Source organism: Bubalus kerabau, chromosome 1 (genome assembly GCF_029407905.1).
Source record: "Bubalus kerabau isolate K-KA32 ecotype Philippines breed swamp buffalo chromosome 1, PCC_UOA_SB_1v2, whole genome shotgun sequence".
Taxonomy (NCBI): domain Eukaryota; kingdom Metazoa; phylum Chordata; class Mammalia; order Artiodactyla; family Bovidae; genus Bubalus; species Bubalus kerabau.
In genome coordinates this window covers 19497411-19520816 of record NC_073624.1, presented here as the reverse complement: position 1 = coordinate 19520816, position 23406 = coordinate 19497411, and the positions used below count along the sequence as shown (strand labels likewise).

At 42.3% G+C, this 23406-nt stretch overlaps 1 pseudogene; it reads left to right on the top strand.

Moving 5' to 3' along the window:
- The first annotated feature begins 2825 nt into the window (after nucleotides 1-2825).
- LOC129644278 (antigen WC1.1-like) overlaps nucleotides 2826-23406 on the top strand; it is a 43724-nt pseudogene continuing 23143 nt past the window's right edge.

The following is a 23406-nucleotide window of genomic DNA, read 5'->3' as shown; positions in this document are numbered from 1 at the left end:
TCCTCCCTAAAACTTTCCTCCTTCAAATCTTTGATGAGATCGGATACTGAGATTTCTTTATGTGTCAGAAAGATGTAGTTTCTTCCAAGGGTGAGTTGGTCCATGTTGACCCTGCACCCCCAGCTCTGGGGTAGAGGGTCAGGGTGCCAGTGGGGCACCAGGGTGCCAGGGTGGGGACAGGCTGCCAGTCCTGAGTTTGCCGCTCCTTATAGCCCATCCCTTTCTATATAGGGTCTGGAGCTGCTAACAGCATCTTACCTGTGAGATCTCCATCCCAAGTTGAGACCATGTGTATATGTACCTGGTTCAGTAAACACATCCCTGTGTCACCCTGTGGGAGGGATGACTAGACTTCAGGAAGCACGTCCTGTGTTCTTGGTGTCTGGCTGGTGGTTTCTGGTGATGGTGTGGACTCCACAACTGGGTAAGGAATGATGACTCTGGGCCCAGAGGGAGTACAGCATCAATTCTAAGTGACTGAGCAGATCCTGGTCTTACTTCAGCAACTGAGTGTAAATTTTGGTTTTGATATTTATAATAAGTTTTTATCATTAATGTGGTAAAGCTGCAGATATAGAAGGAGATGGGGTCAGGTACAGTCACGGGGCTTGAGAGTGAGAGGACCAGATGACAAGGAAGTGATTCTTGAATAAATAGTGGATAAATATTAGCATATTTAGAGGAAGAGAAGCATGTGTTCAACTGTCTTTTCTCCCGTCTCAAATATGAAGGACAGGCATGGCAGGACAGAGAAGCTGTGTCTGCTGACTGGGATGAGGGGTCCCTCTGGTGGGGGATGTGGCAGCGCTGTGGACTAACCTGCAGCTGCCCTCAGTGTTGGCCCTACTGAGACCTTAAGGTGGGCCGTGGGTGGTCTTGAAGCTGTCTCTGAGCTCTGGTGGGGACCCTCGGGCCTGTGTGTCACAGATGCTTCCTTCCACGTCTGTGCTGAAAAGATGGAGTCAGGGTGAGGGGGCCTCAGGGTGGGCTTGTGTGGACCACAGGGCTTCATCATGGGAATCTTGAGCCTGAGGGGGCACGAGGAAAGGGGGCAGCACATTAGTGACCTTGGATTTCGATGGGGGAGCTCTATCTTGCATCACTTATGGCCCTTCTCAGTCTCTCTATTCATCCCTGGGGTACCTTCTGGGGGAGCATCTGGGAGCTTCTTTGATGAGTGGAAACAGAACAAGGCAGCAATGGCTACACTGGACATCATCCCTTCTGCTTGGATCTGTCCCCTCAACCCACCCAGGATTCCATTCTTGCCGCCACCTTTCTTCTTAAATGCAGAACAGAGGAGGTGGGTTCATTGGTGGTTTCAGGCAGCATGAACCCCTTTTTCTTCTCTGCTTCACTCACCCCTTCTTTACCCCCTGCCTGCAGCTATCATGTAGCAGACTTTCTATTTCCCCATCTCTCTGGAACTGTTCCCTTAAATTATATTTTGCATCTTCTTTAGTTATGGTTTTATAATACAAATGTATTCTGAATCTTATCAAACCATACTCGCAGCATATAAAGGGGGTACATGTGAAGTTTAGAAAACTTTAGTCTTTCCAAAGTATAATTTTATTTTTGTTTTCGTTGTTTAGTCACTTAGTCGTGTCCAACTCATTTTGACACGATGGACTTAGCTGCCCAGGCCATTCTGTCCATGGAATTCTCCAGGCAAGAATACTGGAGTGGGTTGCCATTTCCTTCTCCAGGGGATCTTCCTGACCCAGGGATCGAATCCACGTCTCTTGCTTTGTGGGTGGATTCTTTACTGCTGAGCCATCAGTGAAGCCCCATGTTTTCTTCTAGAGATCCCTGCTCCTAATTTGGTGGGCTAGAGTTGAATGACGACTCCTAATTTCTCTTTGTTTCCTGTAATAGCAATCTCTTTCTCTCTGTCAGCATCATTTAGTGACTAGCTGAAAGAGCTACTTCACATAAAATGAAATGCAATAAACAGAAAGGGATTTAACTCGTCTGAATGTCCCTATAGGGAGCCCGCCTGCCAATGCAGGAGACACAGGTGACGTGGTTTTGATCCTTGAGTCAGAAAGATCCCTTTAGAAGGAAATGGCACCCCCCTCCAGTATTCTTGCCTGGGAAATCCATTGGACAGAGGAGGCTGGCGAGCTACAGTCCATGGGTTGCAAATAGTCAGACACGACTGAGCACGCAGGCACTTGCTCCAGGACCAAGTCTCCAGATCATTCTGAGAAGAGGGAAAACCCTGCAATCTCATCCCCCCAACTTGATGGGTCTCACTTCATGCCTCCACAGTCACCTGTGAATTCCTGTACTCTTGGTCCTCATTTTCTGCTGACCTGGTAAATACTTTTGTATTTCAAGACTTCTTGTAGTTCTCTGCTTCCACGCTGAGCTCAGTGCGGGGGAAGATCAATACTCGATTCTACAAAAGTTATTCTCCACGGGTCAACAGATTCCACACCCAGACCCTGTGAGATCTCACAGTCTGAAGATATTGACCAGGGTGATCAGGGGAGAGAAAGGCACTCATGGTTTTTGATGAACCGTTTCTACCCTAGTCCCACTGGTGGGACCCAGCTGTCAGGACTACGGAAGCAGGAGGTCAAAGGACTGTGTTGCTCATATAAGGAGATGTTGAAGATTCAGAAGCTCATTGGTGTCTGAGCTTCAGAAAGTGGCTGATGCAGCCTCCAATAGTGCCTGAAATGGTGAAAGGTGTCGCTATTGGTTCTCTGGAGGGAGGGTGTAAGGGGTGGTCTATATAGACCCCAGTCGGCACCCTGACGCCTCCTCACAGGCTGATCCTGCAGCTGGGACTGTGACCTTGAGGATGTGGGGTCAGGATGGCTCTGGGCAGACACCTCTCCCTGTGGGGACTCTGTGTCCTCCTCCTCGGCACCGTGGTGGGTGATCAAGGTAAGAGCTGCCCCTCTGTCCTGGGTCCACAGCAGGGAGTGAATTCCTTGGTGAAGGGAAAGTTGTCTGGAGTTCTCAAGCCGAGCCTCAGTGTGTTTGACCAAAAAAGAACCAAGCTGATGTGAATACAGGTCCATCTCCTATGGGGGGTCCATTGGTCATAGCAGCAGATTTTACAGAGCAGTAAGGTTTGTTCTGGACCAAGCTGGGTCAGCCTAAGTCACCTCCACGGTCTTCCTTGTTTTCAGGGAGCTTCTAGGAGTCCCAGTGGCTCCCAGTATGTGGAAGGTCCAGTGACTGAGCTCAGCTGGGACTCTGGGCTGTTCCCACATGCTCCATGTGCCTGGTGTGTGAGCACTGCCCCTGGGTCCCCGTGTATCCTGTGTCTTCGTTCCTGTAGGCTCTGTGATTGTGTGTGTGTGTGTGTGTATGTGTGCAGGTGAGAGGTGTGTGAGGGTGTGTGTGTGTGAGGGTATGAAGAGTGTGTGTGTGTGAGTATGTGAGGGTGTGTATGTGTGAGGGTGTATGTGGGTGTGAAGAGTGTATGTGTTTGTGGAGTGTGTGAGGAGTGTTCAAATGATGTATTAAGGTGTGTGAGGAGTATGTGTGGGTAAGTGTGGGTGAGTGAGGAGTGTGTGAGGAGTGTATGAGGGTGTGTGAGGCTGTGTGTGTGTCTGTGTGAGGGGAGGTGGAGCCTGTCTGTGTGAAAGGAACAGAGCTGCTGAGCAGGGAGTGAGTCCGCTGGTCTGTGAAGCACAAGGGGTGTCCATAGAGCTGGGTGTCATGGCCGCTGCATGTAACTGGATCAGAGATAATCATGCACTTGTATGCCTTTCTCTGGCTCCGTCCCCCATCTCTCGGGCTCCCCTCTGCTTGTTGCCATGTCTGCCCAGCACTGGGCTCTGTGAGAGGCTCTGCCTGCTGGCCTTACCTGTTCCCACCACGTGTCCATTAAGGAGCAGAGAAGCCTGCATTCAGGAGAGGGGACCTCTTGTCTGTTCAGTTCAGTTCAGTTCAGTCGCTCACTGATGTCTGACTCTTTGCGATCCCATGGACTGCAGCACGCCAGGCCTTCCTGTCCATCACCAACTTCCGGAGTCTACCCAAACTCAGGTCCATTGAGTCGGTGATGCCATCCAACCATCTCATCCTCTGTTGTCCCCTTCTCCTCCCACCTTCTCTCTTTCCCAGCTTCAGGGTCTTTACAGATGTGTCAGCTCTTCACATCAGGTGGCCGAAGTATTGGAGTTTCCACTTCCACATCAGTCCTTCCAATGAAAGACTTGTCCCTCTGTTTGTAAAGATCAGTTGATGTGCAGTCCCACGTGTATAAGTTCCCAAGTCCCTGCCCCGGTCCCCGTGACTCATTTCCTGATGTGCTGGGGGCTTGGGATGGTCTTTCCCCTCCCAGGATCTGCTGTGACTCTGTAGGGAGCACTTTCTCTCATGCCTTCTCCTGTCCCTCACTCCCTGGGAGCTGTTTTCCCCTGAGTGAGGGTGGAGTATGTTACCAATCCTTCTGTCATGGTCTGCAAGGTTTCTTTGGACAAATCCGCTGACCTCCTTATGGGAGTTCTCTTGGGTGACAGCATTTTTTTCTACTCTTTAGACTTTCAGAATTCTCTCTTTCTCTTTGCATTTGAGCAATTTACTCTGTGAGTCTTGGAGAAGGTTGTTTTGGATTGAGATTTTGGGGTGACTTATTAGCTTCTTAAACTTAGATGCCCAGATTTTTCCCCAGGTTTGGAAATTCGCAGCCTGTCTTTCTTTCTTTTTTATAATTATTTATTTTCGGCTGTGCTAGGTCTCCTTGCTGCATGCGGGCTTTCTCTAGCTGTGGCAAGCAGGGGCTACTCCTCTCTGCAGTGCACAGGCTTCTCACTGCAGTGGCTTCTCTTGCTGGAGACCCCAGGCTCTAGGTGCACATGTTTGAGCAGCTGTGGCACACTGGCTTAGTTGCTCTGCGGCATGTGGAATCTTCCTGGACCAGGGATTGAACCCATGTCCCCTACATTGGTAGGTGGATTCTTAACCACTACACCACCAGGGAAGTCCTCAGCCCTTAATTCTTTTCTCCTTCACTTCTTCTGTTATGACTCCAGTCCATACACTGTTTCTCTTTATGGTGTCCACTGGCTTTCTATATTCCTTTCATTCTCTTTTGGCTCCTCTATTTGGATGCTTTCAACTAATCTTTCTTCTAACACATTGATTCCTTTTTCTTTTTCTTTCCCTTGGTCAAGTCTGTTGAATCTCTGTGTTGAATTCTTCAGTTTACTCATTATATTGTGCATGTTAAGTTGCCTCAGTCATGTCTGACTCTTTGTGACCCTATGGACTGTAGCCCACCAGGCTCCTCTGTCCATAGGATTCTCCAGGCAAGAATACTGAAGTGGGTTGCCATGCACTCCTCCAGGGGATCTTCCAGACCCAGGGATCAAACCCGAGTCTCTTAGATTTCCTGCACTTGCAGACAGGTTCTTTACCACTAGAGCCACCTGGGAAGCCCATTCATTCATTATTCAGCTTCAAAATATCTGAAGAATTGAAGAAGTGAAAGTCACTCAGTCATGTTTGACTGTTTGTGACCCCATGGGTACACAGTCCATGGAATTCTCCAGGCCTTACTGGAGTGGTTAGTCTTCCCCTTCTCCAGGGGGTCTTCCCAACCCACGGATCAAACCCAAGTCACCAGCATTTCAGACTGATTCTTCACCAACTGAGCCACAAGAGAAGACCAAGATACTGGAGTGGGTAGCCTATTCCTTCTCCAGCAGATATTCCTGATGCAGGAATTGAACCGTGGTCTCCTTCATTGCAGATGGATTCTTTACCAACTGAGCTATCAGAGAATTGCAAAATATCTGGTTAGTTCTTTTTTTTTTCTTTTTTTTTTTTTTTAAGTAGAGTCTTCTGATGCTGGGAAAGATTGAAGGTGGGAGGAAAAGGGGACAACAGAGGATGAGATGCTTGAATGGCATCACTGACTGAATGGATATGAGTCTGAGTAAACTCGGTGAGTTGGTGATGGACAGGGAGGCCTGGTGTACTGTAGTCCATGGGGTCTCAAAGAATCAGACATGACTGAGTGACTGAATTGAACTGAACTGAACCCTGGGAATGTCTCCATCTATGATGTTCCTACTAATGAACTCCTTTTTATGTACAGAAACCAGAGTCATCTTATGATTTAATTGCTAAAGTGACATCTCATCACTTTTGTCAAATTCCATCTGTTAGATGCGTGTTACAGGTACATTGGAGTGTGGAATTACGCAAAGATATGAACACCAGATGGAAGGAATAAGCAGGACACTTTAGAGCCTGTTACCCCAGCCCTCTGTTCCTGAGCTGGATGAGATGCTTCCTATGGACAGGGAAGGAGAGGGAGGATTCCTCCCTGGGTCCCGGGCCATGAGCTGCAACTGAGATGGAGAAGCTGGACCCTAGTATCCTTGGGCATATCTACAGGGAGGGCAACATCCAGAGTCTCTGAAGGCCTGTCCTCGGTGGTGTCCCTGGAGCTGGTTCTATAGGCTCCTGAGAAATACTTGGTGCCTCCATTCCTGCTCTGTGTTCAGTGATGGCACATTGGGGGCTTAGAGTTAGCCACACTGGGAATGCTTATACCACAGAGGACAGGAAATACTATATCCTATGCACTGTTTTTCTCCTCAGACAGCTAATGTTTTAAATATTATGCCACTCTAAGTCTCCTAAAATCTTTCCTGTTGTGTGTCTCTCTTGCAGCTCTGGAGCTGAGGCTGAAGGATGGAGCCCACCGCTGTGAGGGGAGAGTGGAAGTGAAGCACCAAGGAGAATGGGGCACAGTGGATAATCTGGAATGGAGCTTGAAGGATGCATCTGTAGTGTGCAGACAGCTGGGGTGTGGAGCTGCCATTGGTTTTCCTGAAGGGGCTTATTTTGGGCCAGGACTTGGCCCCATTTGGCTTTTGTATACTTCATGTAAAGGGGTGGAGTCAACTGTCAGTGATTGTAGGCATTCTAATATTAAAGACTATCATAATAATAGCCATTCCCAAGATGAGGATGCTGGAGTAGTCTGCTCAGGTAAGTCCTGTCTGGTCTGTGTGGTGATCTCTAGCAGGAAAAGCCTCTGTCTTATTACCAGAATGACTCGAGATTACGGATACAGCCTTTAGAACATACTTGGGTGAAGGGTCTTTGTGATGTCACAGGAGGCAGAGGTGAGGTCAAAAGTTTCATACAGATTCAGCTTCTGGATTCGACCTCTGTGACACAGTCTCAGCATGGTAATTGTTCTGTATTCTTTGACATAATGGTCAGTAGGGTATGGCTACATTGATGGGGGGGTGGTGTCATAGGAGAGTTGTAGGCAACAAGGTTCATTATCCTCATTGGTCCTAAAAGTCAGAGTCACCACACTCCATCAGGTTGGTATGTGGGTGATGTGCCAATAGAACAGGCTCAACCAAGCAATGGTGACCCCACAAGGGCATGTGAAGACCCATGGACAGGTGACCATACCCGAAGTCATGGTGCAGTTACACAAGGAAAAGCTGTGAGAGAAATTCAGTGGTGCATTTAAATGTCCCTAGGTCACAGTCAGAGGAGGCCAGAAGCGGGACTTGTGGCAGGGAAAATCTCATCACACTGGTGTACCTGATGAATCGAGTGGGGAGCTCACACCACATTTGCAGGGATGTTGAGGGAGCAGGAAAATGAAGTCTTGAAGTTTACAACACAGTAGCTGAAGCACATCACATATAGGAGGCAGTGAAGCTAAGAGTTCGTGGGGTTCTCAAGGCAAGAATACTGAAGTGGTCTGCCTTTCCATCTCCAGTGGACCACGTCTTGTCAGAACTCCCCACTAAGACCCGTCTGTCTTGGGTGACCCTACATGGCATGGCTCATAGTTTCATTGAGTTAGACAAGGCTGTGGTCCATGAACTGTGAACTTGCAGATGTTCAGCTGGAATTAGAAAAGACAGAGGAACAGAGGTCAAATTGCCAACATCCGTTCGATCACTGAAAAGGCAAGAGAGTTCCGGAAAATCATCTACTTCTACTTTATTGACTATGCCAAAGCCTTAAACTGTGTGGATCACAACAAACTGGAAAATTCTTCAAGAGATGGGAATACCAGACCATCTGACCTGCATCCTGAGAAATATGTATGTAGGTCAAGAAGCAAACAGTTAGAACTGGACATGGAACAAAAGACTGGTTCCAAATCGGGGAAGGAGTATGTCAAGGCTGTATATTGTCACCCTGCTTATTTAACTTATATGCAGAGTACATCATGAGAAATGTTGGACTGGATAAAGCACAAGTTGGAATCAAGATTGTCGGGAGAAATATCAATAACCATAGATGCAGATTACATCACACTTATGGCCGAAAGCAAAGAACTAAAGAGCCTCTTGATGATAGTGAAAGAGGAGAGTGAAAAAGTTGGCTTAAAACTCAACATTCAGAAACTAAGATCATAGCATCTGGTCCCATCACTTCCTGGCAAATGGGGAAACAGTGGAAATAGTTTCAGACTTTTTTTTTTGGCTCCAAAATTACTGCAGATGGTGACTGCAGACATGAAATTAAAAGACACTTGCTCCTTGGAAGAAAAGCTATGACCAACCTAGACAGCATATTAAAAAGCAGAGACATCTCTTTGCCAGCAAAGACCGGTCTAGTCAAAGCTACGGTTTCTCCAGTAGTCCTGTATGGATGTGAGAGTTGGACTCTAAAGAAAGCTGAGCACTGAAGAACTGATACTTTTGAGCTGTGGTGTTGGAGAAGACTCTTGAGAGTACCTTGGACTGCAAGGAGATCCAACCAGTCCCTCCTAAAGGAAATCAGTTCTGGGTGTTCATTGGAAAGACTGATGCTGAAGCTGAAACTCCAGTATGTTGGCCACCTCATGCGAAGAACCAACTCATTGGAAAAGACCCTGATGCTGGGAAAGATTGAAGGTGGGAGGAGAAAGGGATGGCAGAATGAGGTGGATGCATGGCATCACCGACTGAATGGACATGAGATAGAGTAAACCCTGGGAGTTGGTGATGGACAGGGAGGCCTGGCATGCTGCAGTCCATGGTGTTGCAAAGAGTCAGACATGACTGAGGAACTGAACTGAACTGAATTGAAGCTAAGAGGACCTGATGTGACTCCTAAGAAGTACTCAGTGCTACCTAAGTGTGTTTGACCTATGCCAAGGTGGATGCAGGAAAGACAGAAGTGAAGCTAGGGTGTGAATGGGTGCTCACAGTGTTTGGCAGAGATGCTTCTAGTTGTTATCACAATTGCAGATTGGATGTCCAGGTTATTAATCACATCAGAACAATTGGACTGGAGGAAGATATTGTCAGTTATCACAGTGAATTCCCTAAGATAGAAGGCTGGTCTTAGGATAGTACCACCCCATCTAATGGGATGGTGGGACAGGGGAGCCCTGAAGACATCTGCAGTAGGTCCTTAACAGCCACAGCCAATCAGCTCTTGGGTCTTTATGTACAGGAAGATCACTGGAAAAGTGATCTTTTCTAATCTCACCTTCAGCAGATCTTTGATGATTCTAGTTGATGCCCTTAAAGAAACAATTCTTTTCTTTTTTAAAAAGTACTTTATTGAGGTATGTCTGACATACAAAACTGCTTGATAAGTATGCATTTGTGAAACCACTACAGCACTTATGTCATAAATCTATTCATCTCTTCAAAATGTTTTCTCTTTATCATTCTTATTAAAAATAATTATTTTCAAGGTGAATTTGAATTTTAGTTAGAAACTTTTGTTTTAAACAAACCTGTTTTCTGGCATCTCAGGTAACCTTCCTCATTGTCACAATGTCATAATCATGGTTCCAACTGAAGATAAATTTGTGGAAATACTACAGGTGTGTCTACCATATTTTGATAAATCAGCATCTGAATTAAAATGGAGTGTGTGATGTTGAAACTTTGTGTGAAATTAGAACTCCCAATGTTATCTTAAGAAAACTGATGTCTTGTTATTAATTCCAGTTAAGATATACTTAGAAGTAGAGAATTGGAAGTGCTCTGATATTTAACAAAGGTCTGTCTAGTCAAGACTATGGTTTTCCAGTGCTCATGTATGGATGTGAGAGTTGGACTGTGAAGAAAGCTGAGCGCTGAAGAATTGATGCTTTTGAACTGTGGTGTTGGAGAAGACTCTTGAGAGTCCCTTGGACTGCAAGGAGATCCAACCAGTCCATTCTAAAGGAATTCAGTCCTGGGTGTCCATTGGAAGGACTGATGCTAAAGCTGAAACTCCAATACTTTGGCCACCTCATGCGAAGAGTTGCCTCATTGGAAAAGACTCTGATGCTGGGAGGGATTGGGGACAGGAGGAGAAGGGGATGACAGAGGCTGAGTTGGCTGGATGGCATCACCAACTCCATGGATATGAGTTTGAGTGAACTCCGGGAGTTGGTGATGGACAGCGGGGCCTGGCGTGCTGTGATTCATGGGATCACAAAGAGTCAGACATGACTGAGCAACTGAACTGAACTAATATTTAAACCCTGATTGTGGTTTGTACACCCTGACTACCATTGCTCTAACTTAGACTCTCACATTTTTATGAAGGGTTCCAGGTTCCTTCTATTTCTCTTTTTGTCACTAGTTTCCTCTTCCTGGTCTGTTTTTTCTGTATTTTCAGACATATTTTAATGATGTGAAGATAAGTCAGTGGTAGTGATGTAGCAGAAATAAGATTAGAATCGCATGTGTTTTCATTATCTTAATCAAAACTCGGAGTTTCTTCTGCTCATCCTTAGCAGTCAGGTATGGAAGAGAAATTCCAGCTTAAGTAGTGGATTGCTGGAAGTGAAGTACCGTGTTTAGGAGAAATCTAGAGTGGAAACAGGAGAAGGCAATGGCACCCCACTCCAGTACTCTTGCCTGGAAAATCCCATGGATGGAGGAGTCCGGTAGGCTGTGGTCCATAGGGTCGCGAAGAGTCAGATACGACTGAGCGACTTGACTTTCAATTTTCACTTTTCACTTTCATGCATTGGAGAAGGAAATGGCAACCGACTCCAGTGTTCTTGCCTGGAGAATCCCAGATATGGGGGAGCCTGGTTGGCTGCTGTCTATGGGGTCGCACAGAGTCAGACACGACTAAAGTGACTTAGCAGTAGCAGCAGCAGCAGCAGCAGAGTGGAAACAATGACCAGAGGAGAATGTAGAGAAGTTTGTTTGAAAAAATGAGATTTCAAGGAGTTCAGGTGGAAGATCTGGGAGGGAACACACAAATTGTGGACTGTGGTGCAAGCGTTCCAAGTTCCTTCAGTCCTGTCCTACTCTTTGTGACCCTATTGGAGTGGGTTGCCATTTCCTTCTCCAGGGGATCTTCTCACCCAGGGATCAAATCTGGGTCTCCCGCATTGCAGGCAGAGTCTTGATTATCTTCTGAGCCACCAGGGACTACAGTACTGAAGTGCAAAATGATGATGGGATAAAGATGCAAGGATTGCAGGAGGGGAGGGTTGGAAAGATGCAGGTCAGTTCGTACATTCACCACAGCCTCTGTGTTACACTTCCTTCCTGCCCTCATTCCTTCCCTCCCTCTCTTCCTTTATCCTGTTGTGGGAGTCATTTCTCAGCTCTGTGGAAGTGCTAGCATTTGTAGCTGGCAGTTTTTTTAGTGGAAAATTTTTATAATATGGATTCTGTTTATTTAACAAATAAGTTTACTCATATTTTTCTCTTTTTTCTGTATCAGATTTTGGTGAGTTGTGTTTCACAAGTAATGTGTTTTTAAGGACTTGGCCCATTTTACAAAAAAATTTCAAGTTAGTAACACTGGTTCATATCTCATATCTTTACATGTTGGGAAGATCTACAATGATATTCCTCCTTTTGTTACTGGTGCTGTTAATGTGTTCCCTCTTTTTCTTAATTGGTTTGCTAGAAGATTATCAGTGTTAATGTTCTTTTTAAAAGAATCACTAATGGACTGTATTGATTTTCTTGATCGTGTATTTGCTTTCTTCTTAATTGATTTCTATGCTCAGTTTTCATTTCTCTTTTTCAGTTATGATTGTGGTTGCTTTTGTGGAGTCTTGGATCATTTCCTTCTGTTTCTATTTTTATTCTAATGTAGTCATCAAGGAAGCATCAAGGTTCTAAATTTTCCTCTAAGCATCACTTTATTTTTAACCCACCAGTTTCAATACTATATAATTTCTTTTGTATTTTATTATCATAAAATGTTTCTTTTTCTCTGAATGAATTCTTTGTCTTATACTCTGACTTTGTATGATATTAATTTAGATATTATACAGAGTTTTCTCTGAATTGTGTTTGCATGGTTTTAATTTTTACCTCTTTAATATGTTTCTATGTTATATTTAAACACATAGAAGTTTGTAGACAGTATATTGTTTTGTCTTATTTTATCTGGTCTGATTATCTTGTTTTTTATTTGGAGTACTTAAGTTATTTATTTAATGTAATTATTGATATAATTGGGTTTAAGTGTACTTGCCTGCTATTTGTCCGAGAAGGCAATGGCAACCCATTCCAGTACTCTTGCCTGGAAAATCCCATGGACGGAGGAACCTGGTAGGCTGCAGTCCATGGGGTTGCTAAGAGTTGGACGCGACTGAGCAAATTCACTTTCACTTTTCACTTTTATGCATTGGAGAAGGAAATGGCAACCCACTCCAGTGTTCTTGCCTTGAGAATTCCAGGGACGGGGGAGCCTGGTGGGCTGCTGTCTATGGGGTCTCACAGAGTTGGACATGACTGAAGTGACTTAGCAGCAGCAGCAGCAGCAGCTGCTGCTATACGTTATATCTTTGTTCTTATTTTAATCTTCGAGTATATTTTATCATTTTAATTTAAATACTGTATTGGTTTATTAATTGCATCAGATTTTTAGGTGATTATAATGTTTAATTAAAAATTTTTTTAAGTAATTTTTATTTTTTGCTGGCTGGGTCTTCATTGCTGCATGGGCTTTTCTCTAGTTGTGGAGATCAGAGGCTACTGTCTAGCTGCAGGCATGAGTTTCTCACTGCGGTGGCCTCTCTTGCTGTAGTGCACAGGCTCTATGGTGCACAAGCTTCAGTAGTCGTGGCCCCTGGGCTCTAGAGTGCAGGCTCACTAGTTTTGGTGCACAGGCTTAGTGGCTCTGAGGTATGTGGGATTTTCCTAGACCACGGATTGAACCCACGTCTCCTGCATTGTCAGGTGGAGTCTTCACCACTGAACCACCGGGAAAGCCCAATGTTGAATTATTAATCTTCAATTACATTTTACCTTGCAATGATATAATGTCACAACACGCAATGTCAGTCACTATACTTTTCTTCCACTTTCCTGTCCCTGTCATTGGTGCTATCATTGTCATACATTCTATTTATAAATTTATTATGAATCTTATAGTTTGTTGCCCATATTTTTGCTTAAATCTTCTAATAGAGGATCAACATTTAGCACGGTCTCTATAGCTTTGAGAGGATCCATGTTTTCATCTGCTGTCATCTCCCTTTAGCTTGAAGAACTTTCTGAGGCAGTTTTGTGTAGTGTGTGTCCGGTGGCCTCCAATTCTAGCATCTCTCATTTACCTGAAATCATTTTAATTTTCATTCAGTTTTGAAAAGTATTTTCATAGCTGATTCAATTTTAGTGTAACAAATGCCCAATCCCAATACTTTAAATATGTTCTTACATTGTCATCTGACTTTTATTGCCTTCAACAAAATGTCAGTAAATAATACTTTTCCTTTTGTTCCCTGTATATAATATGTCAAACTTCCCTGGCTACTCTTAACATATTTTTGTTTGTTTGTTTACCAATAAATTTCAGTAATAACATTGTCAAGTTTTCTGAGAATGGTTTCATTATCTTGTTTGGGATTTGTTTAGCTTTTTGGATTAGTGGGTTTACAGTTTTCAATAACTTTGCGAAAATGTCATTTATCTTATCTTAATATTTTTCTGCACATCCCTTATTCTGAATCAACAAATACACATATTTTATACATTTTGATGTTATCCCATGTGTCATTGAGTTTCCATTCTTATTTTTCTGCCTTTTTACTCTTTGGTTCCCTTTAACTAGCTTCTACTGCTGTGTCTTACTTCCCAGTTCTTTTATTCTGCAATGTCTAGTCTCTTGTGTAATTAATCCAGATGACTATTCATTCCAATACTATATTTTTCAGTTTCAGAAGTCTCATTTGTTTATTTGTCCTAGTTTTCCTCCCTGTTTATTTTTATTGTTCATTAAGCATATTGATATTAGGGGTTTAAGGAGCTCTTCAGTCAATTCAATCATTTCTGTAATTTCTGAACCTACTTTAAATGATTGTTTTTAAAAAATGTGTTATAGGTTATATTTCTCTCTTTTGGAAATTCTAATAATTTTTTGGTTGGATGTTGGGCATCACTAAGCAGTCCTTTATCAGGAAGAACTTCAGGAGTAGATAATCAGAACACACCCAAAAAATTGGCCATGGGCTTGAATAGACATTTCTCTAAAGAAGACATACAAATGGCCAGCGGGTATATGAAAAATGCTTGACATTGTCAATCATCAGGGAAGTGTAAATCAAACCAGAAAGAGATATCATCTCACACATGTCAGAATGACTTTTTTTTTTTTAAGACACCTAAGTGTTTGCAAGGCTGTGGAGAAATTGACACTTTCCGTGTACTTATCCACATTAAATGTATAAGTTTTATTAATAAAGCTATGCAATCCGGGGGTTAAATCTCTGGACTTTCACTGTCATGGGTCCAGGTTCAATCCCTGACCTGAGAACTAAGATCCCACAAGACACAGCACAGCCAAAAACAAACAAACAACAACACAAAAACTATGACCAAAAAATCTGTATGATTTATAGTGATGTCCCTTTTCATTCTTGGTATTGTTAACTTCCTTTACTCTCTGCTCTTCATTGGTATTGATCAGTGTTCATCAGTTTTCAATGAGCCATGTTTAAAGGGTTTTTTCCTATGTTTTCTATCTTATGCTTACCTTCTTTTCCGTCCATTATTGTTCCTTTTTTATTTTTTGTTAATTTTTTTTTAAATTTTATTTTATTTTTAAACTTTACATAATTGTATTAGTTTTGCCGCATATCAAAATGAATCCGCCACAGGTATATATGTGTTCCCCATCCTGAACCCTCCTCCCTCCTCCCTCCCCATTCCATCCCTCTGGGTCGTCCCAGTGCACCAGCCCCAAGCATCCAGTATCGTGCATCGAACCTGGACTGGCAACTCGTTTCATACATGATATTTTACATGTTTCAATGCCATTCTCCCAAATCTTCCCACCCTCTCCCTCTCTCACAGAGTCCATAAGACTGTTCTATACATCAGTGTCTCTTTTGCTGTCTCGTACACAGGGTTATTGTTACCATCCTAGATGTCCATCAGCAGATGAATGGATAAGAAAGCTGTGGTACATATACACAATGGAGTATTACTCAGCCATTAAAAAGAATACATTTGAATCAGTTCTAATGAGGTGGATGAAACTGGAGCCTATTTTACAGAGTGAAGTAAGCCAGAAAGAAAAACACCAATACAGTATACTAACACATATGTATGGAATTTAGAAAGATGGTAACAATATTGTTCCTTTTTTAATTAACCCCAACATTCTATATTCTTTAGGATTTCTCATCTCCTAGTTTCTTAATTGAAGCTTACATTTTTTTCACTTTTGGTCTTTCCTCTTCTCTAAATCTAAGGTATAAATTTCCCTTAGGCACTACTTGAGTTTCATTAGAAGAATTTATGATAATATCATTATTTTGTGTTTATTATCATTATTATTGTATTTTTATTATCATTATTTCACAATATTTGGTAAATTTTAAATTTATTTCCAGACTCAGGTGTTTTTTGGAACGGTGTTGCTGAATTTCCCAAAATAGGAATGGCTAACAATATTTTCTTTTTAATTCTTAATTTTATTCCACTGTGTCCAGAGTAAATACTCTGTTTGAATTCAAAGAGTGAAATATTTTGTCCTATTATGTGGTCATTTTTGATAAATGTTCCTAGTGCATTTACAATAATGTGAACTCTTGCATTGTTGGGTGCATTGCTCTATGTGTTACTTAGTTAAATGTGCTGATTATTTTCTTGTACATCTACTGTATTCTTTGTTTTTTGTATGTCTGGTTTGTATGCTATTGAAAAAGATACAGTAAAAATCCCCCATTTTGATTGTGATTTTGCCTATTTATTCTTTTCATTCTGTCAAGTATATTTCAAAGCTATGTCCTGTTACCTTTCTTGAATTTTGATGTCTATATCTTTATTAAGGGTGCATCTCATTATAATCTTGAAAATTCCCTCTTTAATTCAATTAGTGTTCAGTTCAGTTCAGTTCAATTGCTCAGTTGTGTCCGACTCTTTGTGACCCCATGGACTGCAGCATGCCAGGCCACCCTGTCCATTACTAACTCCCAGAGTTTACCCAAACTCATGTCCATTGAGTCAGTGATGCCATCCAGCAATCTCATCCTCTGACATCCCCTTCTCCTTCTGCCCCCAATCTTTCTCAGCATCGGGGTCTTTTGAAATGAGTCAGCTCTTCACATCAGGTGGCCAAAATATTGGAGTTTCAGCTTCAACATCAGTCCTTCCAGTGAACACTCAGGACTGATTTCCTTTAGGATGGACTGGATGGATCTCCTTGCAGTCCAAGGGACTCTCAAGAGTCTTCTCCAACACCACAGTTCAAAAGCACCAATTCTCCATTGTTCAGCTTTCTTTACAGTCCAACTCTCACATCCACACATGACTACTAGAAAAACCATAGCTTCTGACTAGATGGACCTTTGTTGGCAAAGTAATGTCTCTGCTTTTTAATATGCTGTCTAGGTTGGTTATAACTTTCCTTCCAAGGAGCAAGCGTCTTTTAATTTCATGGCTGCAGTCACCATCTGCCGTGATTTTGGAGCCCACAAAATAAAGTCAGCCACTGTTTCCATATCTATATGCCATGAAGTGATGGGACCGGATGCCATGATCTTAGTTTCCTGAATGTTGAGCTCTAAGCCAACTTTTTCGCTTTCCTCTTTCACTTTCATCAAGAGGCTCTTTAGTTCTTCTTCACTTTCTACCATAAGCGTGGTGTCGTCTGCATATCTGAGGTTATTGATATGTCTCCCAGAAATCTTGATTCCAGCTTGTGCTTCATCCAGCCCAGCATTTCTCATGAGGTACTCTGTATATACGTTAAGTAAGCAGAATGACAATATACAGCCTTGAGGTACTCCTTTTCCTATTTGGAACCAGTCTGTTGTTCCATGTCCAGTTCTAACTGTTGCTTCCTGACCTGCATACAGGTTTCTCAAGAGGCAGGTTAGGTGGTCTGGTATTCCCATCTCTTGAAGAATTTTCCACAGTTTATTGTGATCCACACAGTCAAAGGCTTTGGCATAGTCAATAAAGCAGAAGTAGATGTTTTCCTGGAACTCTCTTGCTTTTTCAATGATCCAACAGATGTTGGCAATTTGATCTCTGGTTCCTCTGCCTTTTCTAAAACCAGCCTGAACATCTGGAAGTTCACGGTTCACGTATTGCTGAAGCCTGGCTTGGAGAATTTTGAGCATTACTTTACTAGCGTGTGAGATGAGTGCAATTGTGTGGTAGTTTGAGCATTCTTTGGCATTGCCTTTCTTTGGGATTGGAATGAAAAGTGACCTTTTCCAGTCCTGTGGCCACTGCTGAGTTTTCCAAATTTGCTGGAATATTGAGTGCAGCACTTTCACAGCATCATCAGGATTTGAAATAGGTCAACTAGAATGCCATCACCTCCACTAGCTTTGTTAGTAGTGATGCTTCCTAAGGCCCACTTGACTTCACATTCCAGGATGTTTGGCTCGAGGTAAGTGATCACACCATCGTGATTATCTGGGTCATGAAGATCTTTTTTGTACAGTTCTTCTGTGTATTCTTGCACCTCTTCTTAATATCTTCTGCTTCTGTTAGGTCCATACCATTTCTGTCTTTTATTGACCCCATCTTTGCATGAAATATTCCCTTGGTATCTCTAATTTTCTTGAAGAGATCTCTAGTCTTGTCCATTCTGTCGTTTTCCTCTATTTCTTTGCACTGATTGCCAAGGAAGGATTTCTTATCTCTCCTTGCTATTCTTTGGAACTCTGCATTCACATGGGTATATCTTTCCTTTTCCCCTTTGCTTTTTGCTTCCCTTCTTTTTACAGCTATTTTTAAGGCCTCCTCAGGCAGCCATTTTGCTTTTTTGTATTTCTTTTTCTTGGGGATAGTCTTGATTCCTGTCTCCTGTACAGTATCAGGAACCTCTGTCTGTAGTTCATCAGGCACTCTGTCTATCAGATGTAGTCCCTTAAATCTATTTCTCACTTCCACTGTATAGTCATGAGGGATTTGATTTAGGTCATACCTGAATGGTCTAGTGTTTTTCCCCACTTTCTTCAATTTAAGTCTGAATTTGGCAATAAAGAGTTCATGATCTGAGCCTCAGTCAACTCCTGGTCTTGTTTTTCTGCCTTTATAGAGCTTTTCCATCTTTGGCTGCTAAGAATATAATCTATCTGATTTTGGTGTCAGCCATCTGGTGATGTCCATGTGTAGAGTCTTCTCTTGTGTTGTTGGAAGAGGGTGTTTGCTATGATCAAAACTCTATTAGCCTTTGCCCTGCTTCATTCTGTACTCCAAGGTCAAATTTGCCTGTTACTCCAGGTGTTTCTTGGCTTCATACTTTTGCATTCCAGTCCTCTATAATGAAAAAGATATCTTTTTTGGGTGTTAGTTCTAAAAAGTCATGTAGGTCTTCATAGAACCATTCAACTTCAGCTTCTTCAGCATTACTGGTTGGGGCATAGACTTGGATTACCGTGATGTTGAATGGTTTGCCTTGGAAACAAACAGAGAGATCATTCTGTTGTTTTTGAGATTGCATCCAGGTACTGCATTTCAGCGGAGAAGGCAATGGTACCCCACTCCAGTACTGTTGCCTGGAAAATCCCATGGATATCCCATGGATGGAGGAGCCTGAAGGGCTACAGTCCATGGGGTCGCTAAGAGTCGGACACGACTGAATGACTTCACTTTCACTTCTCACTTTCATGCATTGGAGAAGGAAATGGTGACCCACTCCAGTGTTCTTGTCTGGAGAATCCCAGGGACAGGGAAGCCTGGTGGGCTACCGTCTATGGGGTCGCACAGAGTTGGAAACGACTGAAGCGACTTAGCAGCAATTGCATTTCAGACTCTTTTGTTGACTATGATGGTTACTCCATTTCTTTTAAGTAATTCCTGCCCACAGTAGTAGATATAATGGTCATATGAGTTAAATTCAGCTATTCCAGTCCATTTTAGTTCACCGATTCCTAGAATGTTGACGTTCACTCTTGCCATCTCTTGTTTGACCACTTCCAATTTCCCTTCATTCATGGACCTAACATTCCAGGTTCCTATGCAATATTGCTCTTTACACTGCTGGACCTTGCTTCTATCACCAGTCACATCCACAACTGGGTATTGTTTTTGCCTTGGCTCCCTACCTTCATTCTTTCTGGAGTTATTTCTCCACTGATTTCCAGTAACATATTGGGCACCTACTGACCTGGGGAGTTCATCTTTCAGTGTCCTATCTTTTTGCCTTTTCATACTGTTCATGGGGTTTTTCAAGGCAAGAATACTAGAGTGGTTTGCCATTCCCTTCTCCAGTGGACCACATTTTGTCAGAACTCTCCACCATAACCATCCATCTTGGTTGGCCCTACATGGCATGGCTTAGTTTCATTGAGTTAGACAAGGCTGTGGTCCATGTGATCAGGTTGGCTAGTTTCTGTGATTGTGGTTTCAGTCTGTCTGCCCTCTGATGCCCTCTCAGCACTACTGTCAATTAGTATATCTTTTCTTAAAGTCTCCTTTCTGGGACATCGATAAAGCTACTCGAGTTTTCTTATAGTTAGTACATTTTTTCCATCATTTTACTTTCAACCTTTTTTGTTTTCATAATATAAGGTGATCATTTTGCAAGTAACATTTGCATCAGTTTTGTTTTATCTTAACCCATTCACTGTAAATGCAATTACTAATATTGATGTGTTGGTATCTGCCATTTGCTTTTAATTGATCCACATGCTTTATGTTCCTTTTTCTCTCCCTTTTTTTCCCTTCCTTTAGTATTAAATAAATCTGTTATTATTTCAGATTTTCCTTTTTCCTTTTGATTTTCAGCAGCTTTACTAGGAGTGGGGCTTTTCATACTCTTTAGTTTATAATTAAAAAATTCTCTATTATTACATCTTCAAGTAGTTCTGCCTCTCGGTCTCTGTATCTGTTCTCCCTCTCCTACTCTTTATTTTCCTTCTCATCTCTCATCTTTAGGACTCCTCTAAATCACTATATTCTAAGTTCTATCTAAAATTTGTTTGATGTATTCATTCACTTTTTAAACCTAGATATTTTATTTTAGGTTGGCAATGGTTCCATTGCTATTTTTATTTGTTTATGATTATTTGTTAATTTTTTCATCTTTTTATCTGTATATTCTCCCCTTCTCTCCTTTCCCCTAAATACACTGATCATAGTTAAAATCCTTATGCATTTCTATCATGTGTGTCTCTGCATTCTCTTATCTCTTTTTTTCACCTTGGTCATTTGTCATGTTATCCTAACTTGTCAAATATCATGTCATGTTTTATTGAATGCTATAAATTATATATGAAAAAGTAAGATACTCCTGATACATTTTCTAATACCTGAAAGGATTTACCCTTTGATTTGCTAGGCAGATAGGGGGAAGGGGTGTATAGCACTCAAACATCAAAATATAACCTAAAACTGAGCTGTAATAAGTGTAGGTTGCAGTTTTGGTAGCACTGAGTCCACCTCTGATTTTTCTGTCCCTATGACAGGGGCTTTCAGAGAGTTCAGTTCAGAGCTTAGATTCTATGGTAGCTCAGTACCCAAGAGAATGAGAAAGACTCTGCTTTCCAAGTCTTTTTATATAGTTCTTTAGCCTCCTATCCTTCACAGCTTATATAATGGGCAGATATTTGAGGAGAAAACATGCTGTGTGAGAAAGGCTCTCAAGACTCTAATTTTGTCACTCCAGCACCAGGTAACCCCCAAATTATGCTGGCTTCCTGTCACAATAGTCCTCTGCTTGCCCAAGCCCAGATTCTGAATCATTAAATTATGCAATGAATCAGCAAATTCCCAGTGAAAAAGAAGCTGTAGATCCTTGGCTAACATTGAAATAATCTCCACTCTAGAATTTTAGCATATCTAGTCATGTTGTGTCAACAAATGTTGAATACATTTCAGTTCAGTTCAGTTCAGTTCAGTTCAGTCACTCAGTTGTGTCCAACTCTTTGCCACCCCATGAATCGCAGCATGCCAGGCCTCCCTGTCCATCACCAACTCCCGGAATTCACTCAAACTCACGTCCATTGAGTTGGTGATGCCATCTAGCCATCTCATCCTCTGTCGTCCCCTTCTCCTCTTGCCCCCAATCCCTCCCAGCATCAGAGTCTTTTCCAATGAATCAACTCTTCGCATGAGGTGGCCAAAGTACTGGAGTTTCAGCTTTAGCATCATTCCTTCCAAAGAAATCCCAGGGCTGATCTCCTTCAGAATGGACTGGTTGGATCTTCTTGCAGTCCAAGGGACTCTCAAGAGTCTTCTCCAACACCACAGCTCAAAAGCATCAATTTTTTCAGCGCTCAGCTTTCTTCATAGTCCTTCTTTCACATCCATACACGACTACTGGAAAAACCACAGGCTTGACTAGACGGACCTTTGCCGGCAAAGTAATGGCTCCGCTTTTGAATATACTATCTAGGTTGGTCATAACTTTCCTTCCAAGGAGTAAGTGTCTTTTAATTTCATGGCCGCAATCACCATCTGCAGTGATTTTGGAGCCTCCAAAATAAAGTCAGCCACTGTTTCCACAGTTTCCCATCTATTTCCCATGAAGTGATGGGACCAGATGCCATGATCTTAGTTTTCTTAATGTTGAGCTTTAAGCCAACTTTTTCACTCTCCTCTTCCACTTTCATCAAGAGGCTTTTTAGTTCCTCTTCACTTTCTGCCATAAGGGTGGTGTCATCTGCATATCTGAGGTTATTGATATTTCTCCCAGCAATCTTGAGTCCAGCTTGTGCTTCTTCCGGCCCAGAATATCTCGTGATGTACTCTGCATATAAGTTAAATAAGCAGGGGGACATTATACAGCCTTGATGTACTCCTTTTCCTATTCAGCCTTCTATTTAATAATTTTCTTAGAATTTTCACACATTTATTCTTCTATGTAAATTTTAAAATCAAGTAGAAAATAAAAAAGAAATAAGATATCTCAGAAGTCTCTATCTTAATATGTCCGAAGACTTTATTGATTATCCAGCACATATTTGAATATGTAACTTTTATCAGGGTATATAAAACAGAATACAAGAAATACTTCTCTCTTTGTTATTCTAAATCTTTAATCTCATGGAATTAATATAATATCAACAACCTCAGATATGCAGATTACATCACCCTAAATGGCAGAAAGTGAAGAGGAACTAAAGTGCCTCTTGATGAAAGTGAAAGAGGAGAGTGAAAAAGCTGACTTGAAACTCAGCATTCAGAAAACTAAGATCATGGCATCCTGTCCCATCATTTCATGGCAAACAGATGGGGGAAAAATGGAAAGCGTGACAGACTTTTTTTTCTTGGGCTCCAAAATCACTGTGGACAGTGACTGCAATCATGAAATTAAAAGATGCTTGCTCTTTGGAAGAAAAGCTGACAAACCTAGACAGTATATTAAAAAACAGAGACATTACTTTGAGACAAAGGTCCATCTAGTCAAAGCTATGGTTTTTTTCAATAGTCATGTATGGATGTGAGAGTTGGACCATAAAGAAGGCTGAACACTGAAAAACTGATGCTTTTCAACTGTGATGTTGGAGTAGACTCTTGAGAGTCCCTTGCACTGCAAGGAGATCAAACCACTCAATTCTAAATGAAATCAACCCTGAATATTCCCTAAAAGGACTGATGCTGAAGCTGAAGCTCCAATACTTTGGCCACCTGATATGAAGAACTGATTCACTGGAAAAGACCCTGATGCTGGGAAAGATTGGAGGCTGGTGGAGAAAGGGACGACAGAAGATGAGATAATTAGATGGTATCACCGACTTGATGGACATGAGTTTGAGCAAACTCAGGAAGATAGTGAAGGACAGGGGAGCCTGTCATTCTTCAGTCCATGGGGTAGCAAAGAGTCATACACGACTGAGTGGCTGAGCAACAACAACAACAACAACCAGTTAAATAAAAATGGTTTATCTAGGATGTGTAGCCTGTGACCAAACTACCAGCCAGAATAGATTAGGGGGCTTAACCTGGGCCTCTCTGGGGAGATGGAAATGGATAAATAATAAAAGGCAAGCAGATCATCCTCTCTCTCATCATTCATTCTTGTATGAGTGGTCAAGCGAACCCTTCAATTCTTTAATTTCTGCAGTGCCTTTTCTGTTCTCTC